Raw genomic sequence first — 24,638 nt, forward strand, 5'->3', positions numbered from 1 at the left:
GGATGAAATCTGGAATACATAAAGAACCTTCAATTCTCAACAGCATGAAGACAATCCAATTAGGAAGTGGGCAAAAGATATGCACAGACATTTCACCCAAAAGCATATGCAGATGGTGAATATGTGCATGAAAAGATGTTCAACATTATTAGACATTAGGGAAATGCAAATTAGATCCACAACAAGATACCACTACACACTTAACAGAGCGACTAAAATAAAAAATAATGACAGTATCAAATCTGGTGAGGACTTACAGAGATCGGATTGCACCAATCCATTGGTAGATTTTGCATATTGTTGGTGAGAGTATAAATAGCACAGAATTCTGGGAAAACAGTCTGGCCTGTTCTTTAAAACACTAAATATCAAAGCAATTGCACACCTGGGCATTTTTCCCAGAGAGAAATAAAAAAATACATTAACTCAGAAACCTGTACACCGATATTTATGGCAGCAGGACTCATATTTCCAAACACTGAAACCAATCCAATGTCCTTCAGTGGGCAAACGATTAAAAGAGTGTATCGAGGGGTACCACCCAGCCAGAAGGAGACCAGAACCATTGACATGTAAGGCAACCTGGATGAATCTCCTGACAGTTAGATTGAGTTTTTTTTAAGCCTTTCTCAAGAAGTTATGTGCTGGAAGAGGGTGTGGGAATGATAAAATTCTAATCATGGGAAAACGGATGCATGATTGTCAAAACTTCAGTGGATTGAGGGAAGACGGAGGCGAAGCTACCTAAGGTTAGCTTGAGGAATTCTATGGTGATGGGAAGGCCCGTGTCTTTACCATATTACTGCCAGAAACCTAGTTGCTCTGGGATAAACCATACCCCAATCCCTGTATGTCAGAATGTGACCATTTGCAGAGTCAGTGTCTTTAAAGAGGTATTTAACCTTCAAAAACTAAAAGGTCATTGGGGTGGGTAATAATTTAGTATGACTGGTTTCCTTGGAAGAGTGAACTGCCAGGTACAGAAGGACCATGCTGTGAATTACAAGGATCAAGTAGCCATCTGCAGCATCCACAAGTGCAAGAAGAATGTTTCAGAAGAAATAACCTCTCACACATCTTGTGTTTGAACTTCTAGCATTTAGAACTGTGAAGAATTTTGTTTCTGTTATTTAAGTCAGCCAGCCCCTGGTTCTCCATTATAGCAAAGGAAATGAATGCACTGGTTATGATACTCTAATATATGTATATTATAGTATATATACATATATACTATGATATTCTAATGTATATGTATATATGTGTTCTACATAAGGGGAGATGTTGTTTGTCAGGGAAACTGAATAAAGAGTTCAGGAGATATTGCCTATGCAATTTCTACTACTTCCTGTGAATCCTCAATTGTCTCAAGACAATTGTTTTTTTGTTTGTTTGTTTGTTTATTTGTTTTTCAAGACAGGGTTTCTCTGTGTAGCTTTGGAGCCTATCCTGGCACTCACTCTGGAGACCAGGCTGGCCTCGAACTCACAGAGATCTGCCTGCCTCTGCCTCCCAAGTGCTGGGATTAAAGGCTTATGCCACCAACACCTGGCGACAATTGTTTTTTTTTTATTTTTTGTCTTTTTAACTGCTACATTTTAGTTTATTTTGCAAAAAAGGCAAAAAGCCTGAGTTACAAGCAGCTACTTCCACAGCTGCTAGTGTTCAGAGATGAAGAGGAAAATGAGGTGAGAAGGCAAACTTCCTCCCTCCCTGAGCAGTGTTACACACACCACAGAAACACTTAACAGCACAGGAAACATGGGTTTGCAGCATAAGCAGCATGAATGAGTATTGAAGAGCCATAGGGGTTGGTTGGCCTGGGGATTGTACGTAAGGAAGCTGGAATCAATTCTTACAACTTTCTGCCCACCTTTCAGGTGCATCACTGCCTCTAATGCCAGTTGGGCTCATCCACGTGCCCAAATCTCTGCAATTTCAATGTAGTCATTCACTCAGTATTTCAGCTTGTCCGGTCCAGGCTCTGTTTCTGCACAGGAGGTTCTCTTTGCTTTCAGAAGACCTCAGCATCCTCTGTATTACTTTGATGTTGATGACCACCTGGATCCCCTGGCTTCCACTCTCCTGCGGCTTATCACTTGGTAATCCATCACTGTCAGTTCTCCGGTGGTCTCACCATCACTGGCAGAGTGCTCCTGCAGCTATCTCTCAGTGACCCCAGACTGCAGGGACAAGCACCAAGCTCTCTTCTAGGCCTGAGATTCCTTTCTTCCTTTTCTTATTCCCCAATGTATTTTTACTGCTAGACTATGACAATCACTTTCGGGACTCTGTTGCAACTCTGACTTTTAAAGGAGGCTTCATCTCCAGTTTCAGCAGAGGGCCAGGCATGGACTGACCCGCAAGGAGTGTTTTCAGGGATCTGCAGAGTCCTGGAGCTGCAGTCTCAGGCAAGCACAGCTTTCCTAAGGACGTTGTGGTCCTCCTGAAGATAAATTTACTTTTTTTTTTCAACTTTTTTTTTATTTGAATTAGGAACAGGATTGTTTTACATGACAATCCCATTTCCCTTCTCCCACCCGTCCTCCCCTACCCCCCCCCACTAAAACCTTATCTGTCACATATCTTCTCTGCTCCCCCTGGATGGTGAGGCCTTCCTAGGATGTCATCAGAGTATTTTGTTTCCTTTGGGCTAGGGCCTGGGCCCACCCCAGTGTGTCTTGGCTCAGGGAGTATTCCTCTATATGGACTGGGCTCCCAAAGTCCACACCTATGCTAGGGATAAATACTGGGCTTCTACAGGAGGTCCCATAGATTTCTGAGGTTTCCTCACAGAAACCCATGTTCCTTGGGTCTGGATCAGTCCCATGCTGGTATTCCAGCTATCTGCATCTGGGTTCCAGTTCAGATCAGTGATTAGTTATGGGTGTCTGCTTCTACTTCCACCAGCTGCTGGATGAGGGCATATAAGTCTGTCATCAATCTCATAATCACGGGAGGGCATTTGAGGTAGCCTCTCCTCCGTTGCTGAGATAGTTAGCTGGTGTCATCTTTGTAGATCTCCAGACATTTCCCTAGTGCCTGATTTCTCTGTAAACCAAAAGTGTCTCCATCTATTATATCTTCATTCTTGTTATCGTGTATTCTTACCCTGACTCATATTTTCTGCTCCCTCATGTCCTCGGCATCCCTCTTCCTCTCTCCTTCTCATTCTCCTATTTCCTTCCCCCCTCTTCCCATGCCCCCAATTTGCTCAGCAGATCTTGAGCCTCTCCCCTTCTCCAGGGGACCATGTATGTCTCTCTTAGGGACCTCCATGCTTATTAGCTTCATTGGCAGTGTGGATTGTAGGCTGGTAAACCTTACTGTCTGTCTAAAATCCACATATGAGTGAGTACATACCATATTTGTCTTTTTGTGATTGTTACCTCACTCAGAATGGTTTCTTCTAGATCCATCCGTTTTCCTGCAAATTTCAAGATTCCATTGTTTTTTCTGCTGAGTAGTACTCCATTGTGTAAATGTACCACATTTTCTCTATCCATTCTTCCGCTGAGGGGCATCTAGGCTGCTTCTAATTTCTGGCTATTACAAATAGTGCTGCTATGAACATAGTTGAACAGATGTCTTTGTTGAATGAATGTGTTTCTTTGGGGTATATGCCTAAGAGTGGAATTGCTGGATCTTGTGGTAGACTCATTCTCATTTTTTTGAGGAGTTGCCATACTGATTTCCAAAGTGGCTGTACAAGTTGGCACTCCCACCAGCAGTGAAGGAGTTCCCCTTTCTCCACATCCTCTCCAACATGAACTGTCATTGGTGTTTTTGATTTTAGCCATTCTGACAGGAGTAAGATGGTATCTCAGAGTTGTTTTGATTTGCATTTCCCTGATGGCTAAGAATGTTGAACACTTTCTTATGTGTCTTTCAGCCATTTTAGATTCCTCTATTGAAATTGTCTGTTTAGTTCTTTATCCCACTTTTTAATTGGGTTGTTTGGTGTTTTGGAGACTAGCTTCTTGAGTTCTTTGTATATTTTGGAGATCAGCCCTCTGTCAGATGTGGGGTTGGCGAATATCTTTTCCCAGTCTGTGGGGTGCCGTTTTGTCTTGCTGACTGTGTCTTTTGCCTTACAGAAGCTTCTCAGTTTCAGGAGGTCCCATTTATCAATTGTTGACCTCAGTGTCTGTGCTACTGGTGTAATGTTCAGGAAGTGGTTTAAAATCTACTGGTAACTTCTGTGCTGGCAGGTAACATCCATGCCAAGGGGACATTAAACTTTCAGCCAGCCTAGGAACTGATCTGCAGCAAATTTCATGTGTAAATGCTCGAATTACTACTATGTCAGGTTCTTTGTGGGACACCTGGAGTCTCTGAAATGTCTGGAACTAGATTTTTTTTTCCCCAGTGGCTTCAGGGTGCAAGAGGAGAGAACCAATGGCAGAAGTCCTGTGTGGAAGTAAGGTGGGTGTCATGGGATACATTTTAGTCTGCTCAACTTTCTGGATGACAAAATGTATTACTACTGAAGAGACCAGTGGTTGCAGGTGAGTTGAACATTCTTTCTTGCTTCCTGGGCAGCTAGTAAGATGAAGAACCGGGGGTTGTTGCAGATGCTTGGCAGGGCCACCAATGATGCTGAGAGGCACCAGCCTGAAGACTGGGCAGAAGCCAGTACCACCTCTCTACCTGATGAAGTTCTAACTCCTCTGCCAGCCTCCAGGTGTGAAGGCTAGGGCCTTGGTCTACAACGTGATGGGTCACCACGCTGCCTATGTAACTGCCTGGCAAGAGGCTCAGGGTGCCTTCAAAATAAATGTTAAAGTGCTTCTGGGGTTCAAATTCAAATCTGTTGAGAAATCTTGTGTTCAAAACTGGCCCAGACTTTGGACCTGGTCCTGTGTCAGAGGACCTTCAGTCCTGAAGACTCAGGAGACAGAAGTGGGCGCTGATCTAGAGCCCTAGCTCTGATAGCTCCAACTGTAGTACTCTACCAGGCCTTCTGATTTTCCTTGTTGTAGGTCAGCACTTCCTGTTTGCTGCCTTCCATGGAGTAATGACCCACCCTTGCAGACCCAGAATTTAGTGTGGTGGGTGACATCTGCTGTCATTGTCACCTGTAAGTCAAGTCTTAGCCGTCTTAGAGGCAATTGGTACCACATTGTGCTCTGTGATTTTTCTGAAAATCACACTGAACCATTTTGAGTGACATCATTTCATAGTAATTAAAGGCATATGGCTTTATAAATGGGTGTTTTGGTACCACATAGCCCCTAAATGTAAGTCGACCATGTCGTCTTCATTTGAGAAAATAGTAATTTTCTTTATTTCCCCCAATATATTCATTTTTTCTATTGAAATGAAATTACATCACTTTCCACTCCCTTTTCTCCCAGATACCCTCCCCCAAACCCCTCCTATGTTCCCACTACTTTAAATTTGGTAGTCTCTCTCTCTCTCTCCATTGCTGTCATTTGTTGTCAATGATTTCAAGACTGACCATTCTGTACCAGACAACTGATAAAGAGGCTCATCCCATCCCTGTGAGACACTAATTCTTCTCCCAGCATTCATTTTTTCAGGGTTGGGTTCAAGGTTCTTTGTTTAGAACATTTTTCTATATCCATATTAATTGTCTATCAATACAGCCATTGTTCTGGTATTGTTTGTGCAGCCATTTCTGGGAGAGACCAGTTCATAGCAGACTCCCTGGTATTCTGGCTCTTCTAAGATTTCCACCCCCTCTTCCACCATGTTCCCTGACCTTAGATAGAGGAGTTATGATGCAGATATCCTCATTGGCCTGAGCTCTCCATGATCAGTGGTCTCTGAATTGTGTCCATTTGTGCTTTTCTGTGACAGTCACCATTTGCTATAAAGAGAGGCTTTGATGAGGGGGGTAGGTATATCTACCTGTGGGTGTAAAGATAATTAAGAATATATTTAGGAGTTATTCTTGTCGAGCAAAGTACAGTAGTAGATACTTTTTTAAGATCCAAGGTCTCACCAACCCCAGGAAGCTGGCTAGGTTTCCACTACCAGGTATGATTTCCCTCTCATGGGGTGGGCTGTAAGTCCAATTAGACTGCTGTTGATTGCCACTGATATGCAAGTGTCACTTATTGCACCTTTATGCATATCTTGCCATGCTGGTAATTGCCATGGTTTATAGTTGTTACAGCTGGGTAGGCCTGTTTTTCCCCCTTGGCAGCTTGCATAGTATTTTCTGGAACTGTGGAAGCTAGATAGGAGGAAAGAGGCCTTCAGTCCAGATCCAGATCAAATCTTTCAAGTCTGGTGTCTTAAGTGTCTTCATCAGTGGTGCAGAACTCTCAGCACCCTAAAGGCAACCAAGGGCTGCATCTATAATATGTAGCTTTGGGAGTCACTCAGAATAACAGAAAGGAGGTTTCTTATGCCTGGTTCTGAGGATTTTTTTCCTCTGTGATTATTGTAGGGAGCATTGTCAGCCCAAGTGTCTACATACATACATACATACGATATATAAGATATGTATATATCTTAATCTTAACTAGAACAAATAACACTGCTTTTTGGCTTATGCCCAAATGATTCAATATTCTTCTCCACAAATACTTGCTCAGAGATGTTCATTGCTGCTCTAGTCATAAAAGCCAGGAAATGGAAACAACCTAAATGTCTTTCAAAGATGAATAGGTAATAAAAACGTGGAATATAGACACAATACTCTTCAGATATAAAGAAAAGTGAATCATAAAATTTCCAGGTAAATGGATAGCCCTAGAAAAAAATTATATTGAGTGGGATAGCCCAGGCACAGAAAGACAAATGTCACATGTTTCCTTTCATCTCTAGTTCCTAGTTCCAGATCCTCAGATATAGGTATACAACACAGAATAACCACAGTAACCAGTAAAATATAAAGGGACCAGAGCTCAGGGGGACTTAAGGAAGGGGAATAGCAGGACACAGGTGATATGGAGTTGGAATGGAATAACAAGGAGAGTCTCCAATAGGGGAGGAAGGGCTAAGTCAATTAAAAAGAAAAGAACGAAGAATATCAAGATTGTTTGATAAAACCTCAATGAATCATCTTGTATTTACCTAAAATTATATACTATATATGTATATATATATGTGTGTGTGTGTGTGTGTGTGCACATATATATCTTAAAGAAAATAGTAATATTTAAAAAATATAGACTTCCCTGCTTCTGTCTGGTCATTACATAGGAAGAGACTTTCATAAGGAAGTTTCAGAGGTAATTCTGACATTGTGAATATTTTGCTGACTTGAGAAATTAACCTCTTCATAAAATCCAACCCCACTTTGCTATTTTGACACTTCTTTTGTGTGAAAGTATTCATTAACATTTCCCATAATTGCCCTGTTTCCAGAGCAAGTATGTAATTTCCCCCAGAATGAAGACTTCATAATACATATCCAATAAAGTCCACCATGTCTGCCACTGCTTGACACCTTAGACTTAATTCGAGTTTGAAAGAGATTTTTCCACCGTTGATCCTGCTGGATCCTGTTGATTCCTATTGTTCATATGCAGCCATTTATAGTTACCCAGCAGCCAAGGCCATTGTAACGTCTACTATTCAGTTACTGTCTCTGTCTCCCTTGTGAATGCGTGGATCTTTTCTGAATATGTATATTGCTAGTGACTAGTGACAATTCGGTATGTAATATTTTAATCAAACTGATGAGAGGATTATCACAACTTTGCCTTTGCCACAATGTTCATGAAAACAGCAATTAAGTTTTGATAATAACGTTGGAGACTACAGAAAGCCATGATAACTGTGAGAACTTATATTGTATTAGAATATGAAACCAGCCAAGGAATAGATTTAGAGAAATAAAAGTATTTCATTTTCTTATCAAATTGAGTGGAGAATCAAAGACTCTCTCTCTTTGTGTGTTTTCTCTCTCTCTCTCTCTCTCTCTCTCTCTCTCTCTCTCTCTCTCTCTCTCTCTCTCTCTCTCTGTGTGTGTGTGTGTGTGTGTGTGCATGTATGAATAAGCCAGTTGGAACTGAAGCCAGAGATCAACCTTAGAAACCATTATCTGGGTGCTGGCTACCAATTTCTGAAATGGGTCTTTCACTGTCCTGGAATTCATTGCTTTGGCCAATCTGGCTGACCAAGGAGCTCCATGAATCTGTGTGTCTGTGCCTCCCTAGCAGTGCACCATTGCATCCACCCCAGCTTTTCTAAAGATTCTGGTAATCCAACATAGATCCTTATGCTTGTGTGACAAGTGCTTTATACACTGAGCTAGCTTTCCAGCCCAAGATAAATTTTTAAAACATGTCCCTGTAGTTTATTAATCCTCTCATGAGTTGTTTTGCACAATTATTGCGAAGAAAGTCACCGTAGAATCTTTATTTCTGATTATTGTTAGCACCAGGCTGGCCTTGGTAGTCCCCTGGATTCCTTTCATTCCACCTCTGCATTCTTCTCATTGTTTTCTTGATGGGCTTTCTTCCCACACAAGCCAAATGTTGTAAGTCAGTTTTTGGGTTCATTTTTCTTTGTGCAATCCAAGCAGCCCAATCATAAATAATGTCAAAGACTATTTATTGTCTTGCCACAACCAAAATGAGTCCTGAATCCAAATCCAAAGATGAAGTCTGGGATGCTCTTACACATTTTGGCTAGTTTTCCAAAAGTTACTGTCCTCAGAATAGTTGCCTTTCTGTGGCAAAGGCCAGTAACAATCACTGGTTTCCTATGAGATAGCTGGTTGGTCATGGAATTCTGTACCTTATAACTACTGTGTTGTTTATGATGGCTGCAGATCCCCAGGCAGGTAGGGAGAAAAAAAGCTAGGAGCAATTTCTCTTTTAAAGCAAGTATTGATGGACTCAGTAGTGACGGTCTCTAACTCCAGGTTCTCCATAAGGCAAGGAAGGAGGATCACAGGTTCAAGACCTACCTAGGCTCCTGAGTAAATCAATGCTAGCCTTGGAAACTTAGTGAAACCCTGTATCAAAGTAAAAAGAGGACTGAAGATGGAGTTCAATGGTAAAGCCCAAGAGCCTGGGTTTGGTTCTTAATACTGTCAAATAAACATACAGATAAACAAATACCAAAATATATTTTCCCTAAAGAATTAAAAGTAAATATGAATTTTATGTGCTACTTTTTTTTTTTAGTAAAATGGCTTGCTAACATTTTTATATTCTGGTAAAGTGCAATCAAACTACAAGAAACTACAATCAGTCAGCTCTAAACTACAATTACATGTTCTTGCTAAGTTATTGTGTATCAAGTTATTAATTACATGGGAAATTCTAGTGCCCATTTCATGGAATAATTACAGATAGAGAGTCTCTATTTTAAGCTTGCTTTGAAAAAGTGGACTCACTGGCTACTCTACATAGACTGGACATATGTCCTTTAGGAAACATAGAATAAACACAAATTGGTGTTTTAGAGTGACAAGTGCTTTGGCCAATGTATCCAAGACCTAGAAGGTCAGTTTCTTTCCTCATGCTTAGAACTTCACACACTATTTCTCAATATTTTATGAAGAAGCACACCAATTTTTGCCTTTATATTTCTTAGTCAAATATGCAAAGTGACCTTAGGAACTCTTATCTCAGACATAGTGTGACTAACTAATCTGATAGCCAGCACAAGAAATACAGGGATTCCTTTTGCGCTAATACTCACATTAAAATTTATCCTTTCTGACTCAAAAGTAGCAGTTAGTTTTCTTGGTACTATGTTCTACAGACTGCTGCTATCAATATATTTCACCTCAGAGGCTTCATTTATTTTTCTCAATATCCTTCTTGTATAAGAAATAAACAACTGTGAATGCCCGTGACCAATAAATTCTTAAAGGGCAAGTCACAACAAATACACCACGTATATACAATTACAGCTGGTAAATATTGATGTTATTTCTATTATAAGCCTTAGATCTATAAACATATTTTTCTGTTTCCTATGTTCAGCAAGGCCGCTTAAAATAAGCCCTCCACACATCTAAAATAAGAAGCCATAAGAATAAAAGTCTGACTTCTTATTAGAAAAGGATTCTACCAGGAAGCATTACAGACTAAAATGTCATTGGGTAAAGATAGCTACTGCAGTTCTCTCCAGTTGTCTGCACCAGGCACTACTTTTGTATAGGAATTCTTCTTCTGAAGCAACCCTTACATTGAGGTGACCACAGTTTTCTATTTTGAGGCACCTAATATATGTAAGACAAACAGGACTTAAAGGGATTAAATGTGTGATAGTCAAATATTAAATCTTATAGCTTTGTCTGCTACTGGAAATGGGTATAATGAGTATTGACTTTTAGGTCTGATGATTGTTGGGGTAATTAGAAAAATGGAAAAAGAAATCCAAAGAATATGTTTGTATCCTATTTTTCATGAGGGTACTTACTCCAAGAAACATGCCAGAATAAATCTTTCAAGTACATTATTTTGGGAAGTGAACCCAGGGAATAGAGGATAAGATCAGAGTGAGACGGCGTGGAGGGGGACCTAATCCAAGGGTGTTTTGCTCAGTTGGCTATCCCCATGGGCAATAAAGACCTGTTCCTGGTGGGGAACCATGTAGAATACCCTTTAGAATTGTTGACTAGAGACACAAAATAAGGGGCAGCCTGACTCCCATAGGCTAACATTAACAACAGAGAATATCAATATACTTTTTTCAGAAGTCTGAGTAGGAAGTAAAGAGTAACAGGCAGGACAGTCACATTATGCAATTGAGATAAGATGCCAAGAGTTTGTGTGGAGCTAGTTGACTCAATAATGGCCAGAACAAACCCTTGAATCAAGGGGTTGTGACAGGGACATGAAGATACCTGGTAGCACTCCCATTATTCATTATGAGTATCATGCCCACTCACTCTTATTTCTTCACCCTAAAAGATAGGAGGACCTCTTTCCCTGACTGTTCACCACAATGATCCCAAAAGAGCATTGTGAAACTTCTTGGAAGATAACTCACTAGAAACCTGAAAGTTTCTGAGGATTTTGTAGACCTTGGGCATAGCCAGAAAATGGGGAAGAGATTAGAGAAAGTGTGGAGAAGGTCAGGGGAGCCCCTGCCTTCAGGTGAAAGTTCTAAAACAGCAATGGACCAGAACAGGGACACACATAACTGATAACAACATCACGTTTATCATTTTGGAAAACAAATGTGTAACTCCAACACATAAGTTTTTCAATCATTGGAATATTAAAGGAATGTTTATGGCTGGGATTAATATTGATTGATATATACTTTTAGAGACTGATATATGAAGAGTATATAATGCCTCGTCTACCTCAAACCAGCTTAAGATCTACATTTTAGTCATGTTTCCCCTTCTCAGCTTTAGACTTCAAATTCACTTTCTTCTACTGTGCTTTGACAATTGAAAGCCTCCCGTTACATTATTAATTTCAGCCTTTTTGATCTCTGAGACATCAACCAGCAGCTCCCCTTTCCCCCGCAAGTTGTATGACAGTTATGCTCTAATTCCTTCACAATTTTGCATATTTAATGAAGGTTAAATACAATGTTTATATAAATTCTCCTCTGGAGTATAGGTATGGGTCTGTATGCATTATAGATAAAATTACAGTTAGCCATATTCCATATGACACCTCTTGAAGGGATTAAGGAACCACTTTGCAGAAAAGAACTCCAACTGGTGTTTGAAATGATAATGGACTTTCAGTGACGAACAACTGAACTTTTGCAAGCTGTGACCTTACAGGCTTCCCTTCAATAGTTTCCTAATGCTCCATCCTACTTCTTTTCCTGTACCTTACATTGGGGTGGTTGCAGCAAACACCTCACAAGGGAAAAGTACAGACCCTGGAGCTGCTAACCTAGTCTTCAACATTGTCATGGATGTGTAGTACCTGTGACAACCCTCTTGACTTGTCGCTCAGTCATTGGTAGTTTTATAAAATTTTAGTTCTATTTTTACCCTCAGTGTGAACAGTGTCTGCATACCAAATATCTCTGGATGCATACACTATTCCATTCTAAAACTTCAAACACCTTCAAAGAATGTCTAGTTCTTCTATTTTGAGATTCTATGAAAGTCTGTCCCCGCCATGCCTAGACTTTAATACTTTAGGATCTTAGTTATTTCCATAAACAAACATGAGAGTGGTTGTGATGTGTCAGGAACTACATGGTTCTCAGGGATTCAGGGGTGGAAGCTAGGATTGATTGCCTACATCCTTCAAGGAGGTCCCAGTTTGATCTTGTGTCATAATAAATTGTACTAAAGAATGATGAAAGTTGGAGTGGATAACAATGGGGATTTGGTGTTTCTCAGTCAGTTTTTAGTTGGCAATTGAAGTCTTAGGACAGGTGACTCCAGGATAGCGTTGTCAAGGGAAAGCTGAGAAAGAAGAGGGTACAAGTTCCCAAAATGCATCTGTCTTCTCCCTGTGTGACAGGTGAGTCATGTGTGTAGTGAATGATGCACAAAGACAAAGTCACGTGAAAAAGAGAAAATAACATGCCAGTCTAAGGCCTGATGCAGATAGAAGACTCCTGGTACTTGTCCTCATACTGTTTTTTGTTCACTTTGTAGCTTTTTTGACATTTCCCCTGTGTATTCGACATCAAATACTGACCATCTGCTACATGCTAGTATTTGGTAAGTACCACATATAATACTAGTTGCTGAGGAATTAGGTGTGATTCATAATGGATACTCATATTTACCACAGAGATGCATACATGTGAAAGTAAAGAAAAACACACAGGGACTGAGAGAAAGAGAGAGAGAGAGAGAGAGAGAGAGAGAGAGAGAGAGAGAGAGAGAGAGAGAGAGAGAGACTGAGAGAGAAGAGGGTGGGAGGATTATAGTTATCATTTATATGACAGCATAGAGCAATGGTTCTCAAATGTGTAAGGGTTGCAACCCCTTTGGCGGTAGCATATCAGGTTGTGATTCATAACAATAGCAAATTTACAGTTATGAAGTAGCAATGAAATAATTCCATGGTTGAGAATCACCACGACATGAGGAACTGTATTAAAGGGTTGCAGCATTAGGAAGGTTGAGAAACACTGTCACAGAAGAAGCAGTGCCAAATCCTCCACATAGAGGGGAGAGAAAAATTTTTATAGGCAAGACTTTGCATCGAATCTGTTTGCTAACCTTGTGTATTCTCCCAACCAGGGAAGCAATGAAGATTATGGGTGTGGATGACTTGACATAGGACCGTGGTTCCTTTACATAGAACTGTCAGCCACCAAATTGCAAGCACTTTTCTTTACTGCTCTGCAGCAAGCTAGTCACTTTGCAGTGGCCTTGAAGATGACAAGCAGCCTACGTCAGGAAGTTGTGTCATTCTGTTACCTTGCAGATCAAAATCTGCTGATTAACATACCTTTGCCCCTTTCGTGCCTGTGACACCACCAGCCACCATTTGGTGTCTGAACTTTGGAATCAGTGATTCAGTGTTAGGGTGGGGACTCAAGAAAGGAGTTCTTGGATTTACATTCATTCCTCATTTCTTCTTTCTGCATTGAATGTTTTCCTCATGGATTGCTTAGCATTTGACTAGAAGGTATGAAGTTCTAATGAAGGTAAGAAAACTTTTCTGTACTATTTACATCTAGATCTTAGAGTTGAATGTGATTGATTCAAATGTGTATTGTTTTTACTTAGCACGTTACTTTTATGTTAGGGAAAAAGGTAATTGGTCTTTTAAATCAAATAAATATATATATACATATATAATACATGCACAAAAAATAATAAAAAGATGGCATAGAGGGTACTGCTGACAAATTTTAAAAAACTTAACAAAAATGACAGGTCTTAATGTTCTGACAAGACATGGAAGGCAGGGCCGAGGAATGCTTGTTTAAAGTATTTGAGCACTTTTGATTTCAGTAGGTATATTCTGTACTATCTAGTTACAATATAGGCCTTGTTAGCTACCCTAAACTGGCAAACTTCAGCCCTGTGATAGCTGGAGGAGATGAGGAAGAACGTGGCAATGATGTTTTAGCAGAAGCATCGGGTGATTTTACAAGTCTCTGAAACATTTTTGCTACCTCAAGGGAAAGTTGTTAAGTTGATTTTGTTTTTAATGTGCAAGAAGTGATTTTTAAAATTAAGATTTAATACCTGTTAGCATTTTATTGTTTGGGACTTTGTATAATGGAAAAAATAGCAGTAGATAATTTGGGTTTGCATTGCTGCTGTGTTGATAAAGTGAAACCGAATCTCTTCATTTCCTAGAAACTTGGTCGAAACTCTCTCTGAACTGGTGCTGGGTGCTACATTTTCATTTTAGTGAAAAGATTAAATAGGTGTGTACAAGCCAAGTTTATATTCTCCAACATCAAGCAGTCCTTGGCATGAAAGCCTGCTTCATCATTAACTTTTTGTGTGTTTTCTTCTGATCCTTAGTTGCCTACTTTGTAAAAGGAAGTAGAAGCGCCTGAATGAGTTGAGAAAAAAAAAATCAATGAACTAGCTTACCATGTTCACCACCGTGACTGCTATGTAAAGAGTATCCAATAAATATTGATTATTACTATGCACCTCTACTTTAGTATATGAATGTAAAAGATAAACAAATAATGCCCTGTATCATAGAACCAACCTTAAGAGTTTGGTGATTGTTAGTAAAGTCTTTGAATAAGGTTCTGCCAACTGTAGAACTTGCTCTAGGCCTGAGCTGTTTTTTTTTTTTTTTCATTTGCTTTTCTTTTTCTTTCACATCTATCTGTATGTATATCTCATCTATCTATTTGTCTGGCTGTCTGTTGTCTATCTTCATACATTCTTACCTATATATAACTCCTGTGTGTGTGTGTGTGTGTGTGGTGGTGGGGAGTGTACCACAGTGTGCTTTGTGGAGGTCAAAGAACAAATTCTGGGAGTTATCTTTCCCTTTATCTTGTGTGTTCTAAAAATAACTCAGGTGATCAGGCCCAGTTGGCAGCAGGCTCCTTTACCTGCCAACCCATTTCACTTGGTCCATTTCCTTTTCTGGTGACTTTTTAAGATTAAATTTATTTATAATTATGTGTGTGTTTGCACGGGAATGGTTATGCCCACACAAGTGAAGGTGTCCTCAGAGGCCTGAAAAGGGTGTTGGATTCTCTAGAACTGGGGGTAGAGGCAGTTGTAACCCATCTGACATGGATGCTTGGAACCAAACTTGGGACCTCTTCTCTAGACCCATTTCTGAGAATTCTAGGCAGATTTTTGGGTGTATTTGTTTTCTTCTGGAGTTACGCTTTTGCATTATTTTTTCCATAAGATATCTCTATTCATCTAAAAAGTTTCCTCTGTATTTTTCTTCTCTACAAACTGAGATACACTGCACTTCTCCTGGACCCCAGGGTTCAACTCTTCTTGTTTTTCACATCCCCATTTCTTCTTTGTGATGGTTTGAAAGACTGCACTGTTCCTCCTTCTTTAGGGATTTCCAGGGTGACCTAGCATGGCTTCACTTTGTTTAACCAATTCTTGCAATCCTTTTCTATAAGAGTTCTGTCTCTGTCCCTATCAATTTGAGCAAGGCAAGTAAATTTTGTAGCTTCTTGCAATCAAGCAGTATTTCCTATTGCCTTTTCTCTAAGTTTCCTAACTAACCCTTCTTCTATCATTTCTCTTGACCTAACCTATGTGACCCTTATTTCTGGGCACCCTCCGGCAGTGAGTTCAATAGTTACTATGTTGTTGCTTGCTTCATTATAAAAGGCTTAAGCTCGTTTAACCCATGAGTATCCTCATTCAGAAGGACATTGAGCTGTGTTGTAGGTTGAGGAAACAAGACACCTCACAAGCTGAGCCTTGGTTTTTGCCTGCTGTTTATTAGATCATCATCTCACACAAGATTATCCACTTTCTGGGTTGAGCTCGTTTTTTCTAGTTGGGAAATGAATATTGATATGATAGTCGAGCATTCTGGCCATATATGGTAATTTCAGATTGAAGGAGGAAATTGTCTCAGTTCACTTTGTTTTCCTGTTTGAATATGGTTAATTATTTATTTGATAGCAGATCTGCAGGTGTCAACCCTAGAGTGACTAGAAACCTGTGAATATTTCACCATCCTGAATTCAGCCTCCCTCCCACTGTTTTACTGATAGAATGCTGACAGAGGCAGACACTTCATTAACTATCCCAACTTTTTCCCTTGCTGATTTTACTTTGATTTGTTCAGGTTACTGGTGAGGAGTCCTGATTCTGACAACCAAAATGGCATTCATTGTATTCGAAAGAAAGTGAAACACTTGTAACATGAATAAATTAATGACCCAGAGACTGATATTGGACTTCAACCTTCAAGCTGAATATCAGAAAAGCAACATAGCTGGCCACTAGCTCTCACCTCTAGCTCAGGGTGAAAGAGTTGATCCTGTCTCCAAGAGCTCTCACCAAGTCTCAGACTATAAACTCTCCTCAGCATAGCTGGAGAATGAATGCCTTGTCTTCAGTGTGGCTGGAGAATGAGTGCATCTCCTGAATCCTGATACTGACTTATATACCTCTCATGAGTCCTGGGATTAAAGGTGTGAGCTATATTTCTCTTTTAGACTGATTCAATCTTGTGTAGATCTTGGTGGCCTTGTGTTTACAGAGACCTGCCTACCTCTTAATCCTGAGTCCCAGGATTAAAGGTGTGTACCACCACCTCTTAGTTTCTGGCTGCTGGGGTTAAAGGTGTGTATCACCACTGCCTGATCTCTATAGCTTCAGGCTGACTTTGCTTTTCTGAATCCTCAGTTAAGCTTTAATAAATCATAAACAATATACAACTACAGACGCTCTTCTCTGTCACTAGATTGTCTTGCCTTTGAAGTCCAGTCCTTTTTCAAGTTCTGTTCTGTGTCCTCAGTTTAAGTCTCTGTAATGTCCTTAGTGTGTTCTTGTCACACATAAATTTCAAAGGTGGTAACTAGTTTTTTTCCTTCTTTCTTTCTTTCTTTCTTTCTTTCTTTCTTTCTTCCTTCCTTCCTTCCTTCCTTTTCTTCCTTCCTTCCTTCTTTTTCTTCCTTTCTTCTTTTTCTTTTCTCTTTTCAGGCCTCACTAAAGATATTGTACATGTGGATCAATAAAACAGAGGATGCAATGAACTCACTTCATAAATAGTTCCTTTGGGTCCTGGTTTTTCTGTCTGGTGTTTGCTCCCTCCATGAAAACAGCATGGAATAATAGTCAAAGACTCAGCAACCCCCACCTCTGTCTTCTGTGTAGAAACCAAAGGTTATTTCTCTTTTTCTCCTAGTAAAATATCTTCCTTCTTGCTATATTTAATGTTCAAATTCTTCATTACTATTTGTCTTGGCCGTGAGTATACTAAATTGACTTTTACTGGAAGGTAGACTGATTTGGGGTAAAGGGATTTGACTTTGTTTTAATTTCAATGAATATTTCCATTGTTTTCTTGGATCAATTGCTCTATTTGGCAGCCTTTTTGCACCAGGCTGCACCATTTGTGTCCTCAGGATTAAACTCATTGATCCCAGCCATTTGAATTTATCGGGTTTGCTCAACACTTCCTCTATATCAAGATAGGCTTTCAATGAGGTGTATTTACAAGTTGTGTATTCACACTGGTTACCATTGAAATTTTTATATCCTTGACTCTTCAATCCTCTCTGGTCTTACTATTTTGTTACGTTTGTCTTTAGTCTTTGCACAGCTCTGTATATCTTCTGCCCATTACTTTCCAGATATACTATCCCTAATGTCTGGTCCTTTTATAGACTATGATTATCTGATACATATTTAATGTGATATTTATTTTGCTCTGGATAGTCAGATTGGTTTGGAATAGTGTACATGTGGTAGACTTATGTTTAATTGGGTTGGACACTGAATTTGAGAACTTATAATGATAGCTGTAACTGCAATCACCTTACATCACAGGACTATCTGAGGGCTAACTGTTGTGTTATATTTCCATTTTCTTCACCTGAACTATTTGCCACTGGTGGACACTAAGCAGTATGTGGTTTTTGTTAGATAACTTGACTGAATTTTTTGTACAAACTAAAAATCACATTCATGTGTTTAGAACATTTTGTTGAATTTTTGTGTGTCTGAGGTGAGTTTTCAGGACTTTGTCTAATTTCCTACAGTTTGAAGTATAATTTAAGCTCTGCTTCAACTGCAAAGTCAGCTCCATGGTTTATGGTCCCTCTTGTTTTAGGCTAGCCCATACTTAGAAAGAAAAGAAAACCAAGTATTTCTCTCCAAACTTTGGTACTGGATTAGATTCCTAGGACCACCACAAATGTGATGACTTAAAGTTATAAAAACACTGTTTTACAGTTCTGAAGCCCTAATGTCTGAGATCTGGGGTTCAGGAGCCATACACTGCAGAGGAGTATTCTTGCTTGTCACTTCCTGGCTCTTGTGTGTCCTGAGATTTCTTGGTTGCAGCAGTGTGATTCTAGCACCAACCTTCATCTTCTCAGGACCCTTCTTACTGTGCAGTCATGTGTCCTTTTCTGACTCTCACTGGGATTTAGGGCCCAGCCCAAACCAGAATGATCTTCTATCAAACCTTATTTTCTCCTTGTTCACAAAGTTCCTATCTTCAGATATGACCTTAAATATTGCAGCATCCAAGTCAAACCATCATCGTGTATTAGAAAGCACTTTCAAGACTAATCACTAGCCTATGGAGATTGGGCATAAGTTAAATCTCCTAGAGCCTGGCTGCAACCTTCCATGGCTTGTGGATATGAGAAATTACTCTTTCATCCTAGAGTGGTGGAATCTGCTCTTCCCTGTCTCTGTCTGTGGGAGTTGGAGCATCATTCATGTTACTTTCCCTTAACCCTGCCCACAGATTTCTTTGTTGCTTTTGTCTTAAAATTGTCTCTATCTTTATTTGTGTGTATGTGTGCCTAACTTTTATGTGCATCATGTGTCATCCTGCTCCCCCAGTCCCCACCCGATTCTTGAGGTGGAATTTGGGACCTCACTATGTTAGGCAAGGACTATACTACCAGGGAACACCTCAGCCCAAGTCATTTGCTCTAGATTACCCCCGTGGGTGGTTGTATTTGCTGCCCAACTAGGACTCATGTCTGATTCTGTGTCCTTGAACTATAGCATTTCTACTCATTCCCTACATAGGACTTCATCCAAGTGTTTGAAATTTTAATTTTTATCACAATAAAATGTATTTTATTTATATAGCAGGATCAAATTAATTATTTTTGCAAACCATTAGTTTTTGTGCACATTTTCATTTTCAATTCTAAGCTGTTCAATTATGAGCCTGTGTTCTCCCAAAAAAAAACAAACCTGAGGCAAGGATGGGAATATTGATCTTTCGTGTAGAAGGTGACAACCTGAATTGGGGAGGGGATGGGAGTGAGACAGGGTGGGTGGCTCTGTGAGAGATGGGTTTCCGTATTGGCTGCTTCATGAGCAATGGAAAGGAGATTTGGGAACTTTTGTGGCAGACAGTTACATTTGCTCAACATGACAGACATTTCTATAGCCTGAATAGAGAGCTGTGTTTCAGAATAGTTCATGAGAATGAGGGATGAAGGGCAGACATGGCATTCATCTGCCAGATCTATTGTTTCCTTTCCATAAAGATTTACCACGCACCTGCTAGGAAGACCGGTTCAGTGAGGAAACATACTTGCTGTGCAAGCATGAGCTCTTGTTCTTGGACCCTGAGAACCCATGTACAAGAAAGCCAGAGACAGCTCTAGCATTGATAATTCCAGTAGTCTAGTGGGAAACTGGAGGCAGAGAGAGGAGAATGCCCAGAAGCGTATAGGCCAGTTAGCCTGGAGTACAAAGTAGAAAAACAGCAGAGAGGCCTTACCTGAATGGTGAGGAGAGACACCCAATGTTCCCCTTTGACTGCCAGTGGCATGCTCAAATTCACACCAATTAATATGTGCACATGCACCCATATACACATGTACACACAGATTTAGCTTGCAGAGGTAAACCATCCTATATATATCCAGATTTCATCATCCAGTCCCTTTGATGACAGTTCAGGATGCCATGGCCGGCCTAGGGCCTGTAGGAAAGTGTTTTATTTTACTCCAGAAACATGAGGATGCGCCAGGCTCTGCAGGTGTGTGGCTAGCTGGCATAGCTCTGAAGTGGTGTTCAGAGAAAATGGCCTGGCACTCAGTACAAGTGACTAATAAGCGTCTCACAGTTACAGTGAAGTTAATAAAAACAGTTAAGACAAAGCAATTTAAAGAGGCTCATGAGATTGGCATCCAAGGTTGTAAATCACATTTATAGATCTTTCTAATACTGAGCCTTCTTTGACCTTCCTAGGAAAACACAACATAGCTACTTTGGACAGTCATGAAAAGGGGGTCAGATGTGAGGGTGAAGAATAAGTGATCAGTCAACCACTTGCTGTTCTCTGCATCTGTCACCATATGCTCTGTTTTTATTTTATTTATTTTTAAACTTTTAATTCTGAGTTATTACATAGTTTCAAATTTGAGGCTAAGTAAAAGTACAAGGACACAATAAAGTTTCATTTACTTTTCCTCCGGGTTTCCCTATGCTACCATCTAATATTCATGCTGCATTCTAAAAATTTAAGAAATTAACAATGGGATAATACTATTACCGATGCTATCAATTTTATTTGAATTTCATCGGTACCCCCATAGACTTAGCAGATCTGTCTCTTCAATCTTCTCTAGAGTGTAAGTTCTTAGCCTTGCTTTGTTTTCTGTGACCTTGACAGTTTGGTGACTAGATAAATTGTAGCTTTGCCTTTTAGTTTTCTCATGGTTAGAGTGTGGCTGTGTGTTTATAGCAGAATACCTGCAGCCGTGGGATACTTACCATCGTGTATTATGTAGTATAGGTGCGGTACACTTAGCATCATGTAGAACATAGTACATGACTGCATCATGACTTGTCACAGATAGTGTTAGCTTGCTTGCTTGTGCAAAGTAGTTTGTCAGGGTTGCCCACCTTAAATGATAACCTCCTCCCTTTGGTACTCCAGTCATTAGGAGGCACCAAGTCCGGTCTACATTTAAGAAGAGAGGCCCTAACCCTCATTAACCATAAGGACTTTGTGTGTAGATATAATCTCTGGGATTATTTAGTAAGAGAAGCAATTCATTCTACCATGTATTTGTGTCACTATGATCCATCATTATAACTTATTTTGCTGATTAAAATTTGGCCATTGAGGACTCCGAGGTTGAGGCCTGTACCCTTCGGTCATTGTGTCCACTTCTCAAAACCTTAACACTGTCTTACTGTCGCTTTTTGTAATTTCCTAAATGTGGCTTCCTACATAAAAGTGCATCTCCCTCAGTCAGAAAAGGTGTATTTTCCTAGAGAAAGTCTAGCTAAGCTAGAAGGAAATATTTTATCCCTGGTTTTGATATTTGTAAGAAAAATAAACCCTACACTGAGAAAAAGCAGTTTATAAATTGCCTTTAGGGGTAAAATACCTTAAAATGCAGAATTCATCAAAAGATTCTGTTAACACGCTTCTGTTATTTTCATCAATCATATTCTGTTGACATTAATGATATATTGTTCTTACTAGAAAAATCAGCTAGTTTAATTGTTGATTTTTCAGAAATTCTTGGCAAGTCAGAGTAATTCATTTGGATTTTCAAGGGAAATTTTTACAGTATAATGATCTGGATTCTGATTCTCAAAAGTTGTTAATCACTGAAAATGAACTCCATCCTACATGCATATTGGCAGTGAGGATGAATTTGCTTGTTTGTTATGATTGTGGATTTGATTTCTCATCTCAGCAAATATAGAACTGGATGCCCTTATGGTGCATCTCAAGATTGATTTGACAGCTTGAGAGGCCATTTAGAATGAGGGTTGAGGGAAGATGTAAGTACTTGATATTACATTTCACTCTATGTCATTTTCTCAAGTGTATAAATTCCTTGAGAACTGAAACTTTTTAAATGCAACATTTAACAGGAGTATTCAGTCATCACTGCCAACCCAAATAAAGTTACAGTAACTGTGTGCTAACATACCTATGTAAAAATACTATTTACTGCATAAGCTTTTCCTTGTCACCAAAATGCACTAGAGGATTGGTAGATGGTTATAACTACAGACTTTTCAAGTTGTTTAAAGCAATACCATGTCAAGAATGCTGACAGAATTCAATTGCTTTTCTTCATTTTACCAAGTAGAGTAATCCTTTCATATGGTACTTGTAGACTTGAGAAATTATTCTACTCATAGCAAAATCCATTGTGGTTTCTCCCCACAGCTGTGTAATTCACAATTGGTAGAGAACCACACCTGGAAGTCTTGTTTTTCTCTCTTTCCCAAAGCCTCTAATTACTTAGTGAAGTCTCTTGGGGTGGTCTTTGTCTCAACTGTCTCTTGGGTAATCCAAGTACTGTTCTAGTGTGAAAAATAATAATTAAATACACATGTAAATGTGTCAGCTAAAGGCAGACCTATGGCCAATGCTCAATTATGCTATTCGGTGTCTGTGAAATGTGGGAAGTGATGGCTAGGATTGTGGAAATGTCAAGTAACTTCAAACATTAAATATAACTTACTTAGATATATGAGGGAGACAACTGGATTCAAGTGAAGGGAGTACTCTGTGAAGTCAACTTGTATAAAGAGAGCGAAGATATCTTTATTCAGATAAACACCAGCCAAATGCAAGCCAGAGCGTGCCCAGAGGCAGCAAGCTAGGGACGCCAGAGAGAAGGGATTCTGCCGTCCATTAAGAATTGCTCCTAAATGGGCGTGGCCTGGCACACCTGTAGGGGCTCCTAGGAGGCAGGGCTACAGTGTCTCCCTACAAGCTTGTGCCAAAACTATGAAAAGAATGAGGCATCCCATTGTTGTTGTTTCCTGGCCTGGCTCTATAGACCCTTGGTTATGTCATCTGATGTTAACATGAGCAGTAGCCCCTTCCCGTATCTCCTCCATTCTTGGTGCCACTTTCAAGTGCTCTAACTCTTTCTTATTATTTATTTATTTATTTATTTATTTTTTGCTTGTTCTAATTTGGGGCTGGGAATGGGCATCAGCAGGAGCGTCGATTTCAAGATTGGTCTTTTGCACAGTTTGGGAGCTAGGATCTGAGCCAGAGAAACAACACATGGCACATAGAATCTGATGCAATAAGTGGGATGTGACATAAATGTGATTACTTCTATTTTAATCTAAAGAGATATCGATGTCCCCAAAATGGTTGATTCTATGGAACAGCAGAAAAAAATGGATGTCACCCAGTTGCTGGGTGAGCATACAACTTACTTAGTGTGAGCAGAAGCATACGCATATAACAGAGGATTGGCCCTTGTTCTTTCTGCCTTCCCCTACTATGCTGTCATTCACAAAGAGCCACATTTTCAGGCTCCCTTTCTCTATGACATCTGTATAGATGGGAGACACAGACAGAAAATTGGAAGTCCAGAGGGGAGTGAAGAAGCCAGACCCTTCTCCCCATTTTTAATTGGTGAGGTGTTCTGGCAGAGGCTGCCTTCCTTCTGTACCTTGGTACTTTCACAGCCCAAAGAAGACAACACTGTTACTATCAACTTCTTTGATTGCTCATCTAGGCCCACAGCAGCCTGTCATTACTGATAATGATTGGATATTTTCACTCACTCCTTTATGAAAAACAACGACAACCAAACAAAGCACACCCATGGCTGTTGCTGTTTTCTGGCCTGACCCTGTTACTACTCACACTGTCATCAGGCAGGTGTCTACCAGGGGTTACCCTTGGCCAACAGCTGATATATTTAGAGATACAAACATCCTCTTCCTTCTTGGAAAACATAAGACTGTGGTGCAATCCAGCTTTTAGTGCTTCCTGGACTATTAGTCAAAGACCATATTTTAGCCAAACATAGCCTGCTGGGCTTCTAACCTTTCTCTGTATAATTTCCTCATTTCTTTATGACCCTTTCTTGAAAGTTCATTCTTCTCAATGATCCTGCTGTGTTGATACCCATCTCTGCCTCAGTTACTAGGAACCCCAGTTTAAAGTGTGTTTGAAGAGGTAATAGAGAAAATCTGCTAATCTGATGAGACACATAAATGGAGTTTAGGAGCATCAATTCCCGATGTTTCCAACAGTAATTTGACAGGGAAGGCAACAGCAGCAGAACATCCAAAGGAATGAACAGTTGGTGGAAAGTTTGAAGTTTTAAAATTGAAGAGAAAAAGAGATGATGTTTAACATTGATACACAGTATAAGAAATGCCTATAGAATTATGAGTGAAGTGTACCTCTGGGGGGGTTCGGTGAGACTGTTCTAATGGTCAGATCATGAAGGCTCTGACACAGTCAAGAGATTGGTCTATTGATGGATTCATCCACACAGTGACAGAATAAGAAGCTGTGAAAATAATGAGGCAGCGCCTACTCAGAGGAAATAGGTCCCTGGGATCCAAACCTTGACCTGGCTTCTTCATGTAGCCTCCCTTTTTCTCTGTCCCTGCCTGTCATGGTAAAGCTCACCTGTCACATATTCCTCACACCAGGGCGCTCTGAAAGACAGAACCAACTAGAATAAATACCCTGAAACTATGAGCTGAAGTCAGCAGTATCTCCCTGAGGTTCTTGAAGTGTGGTCACAGGGATGAGAAAAGTAATATACTTACCAAAAGGAAGAAGGTGTAGAGTGGCTAGATTTTTATGGGAGAAAGATGATCCTGTGCCTTTGGTCACTTGAGTGCAGCATTTTCAGTAGTGCAAATGCCTGGG

The sequence above is a fragment of the Cricetulus griseus genome, chromosome 4, assembly GCF_003668045.3.
Source record: "Cricetulus griseus strain 17A/GY chromosome 4, alternate assembly CriGri-PICRH-1.0, whole genome shotgun sequence".
Taxonomy (NCBI): domain Eukaryota; kingdom Metazoa; phylum Chordata; class Mammalia; order Rodentia; family Cricetidae; genus Cricetulus; species Cricetulus griseus.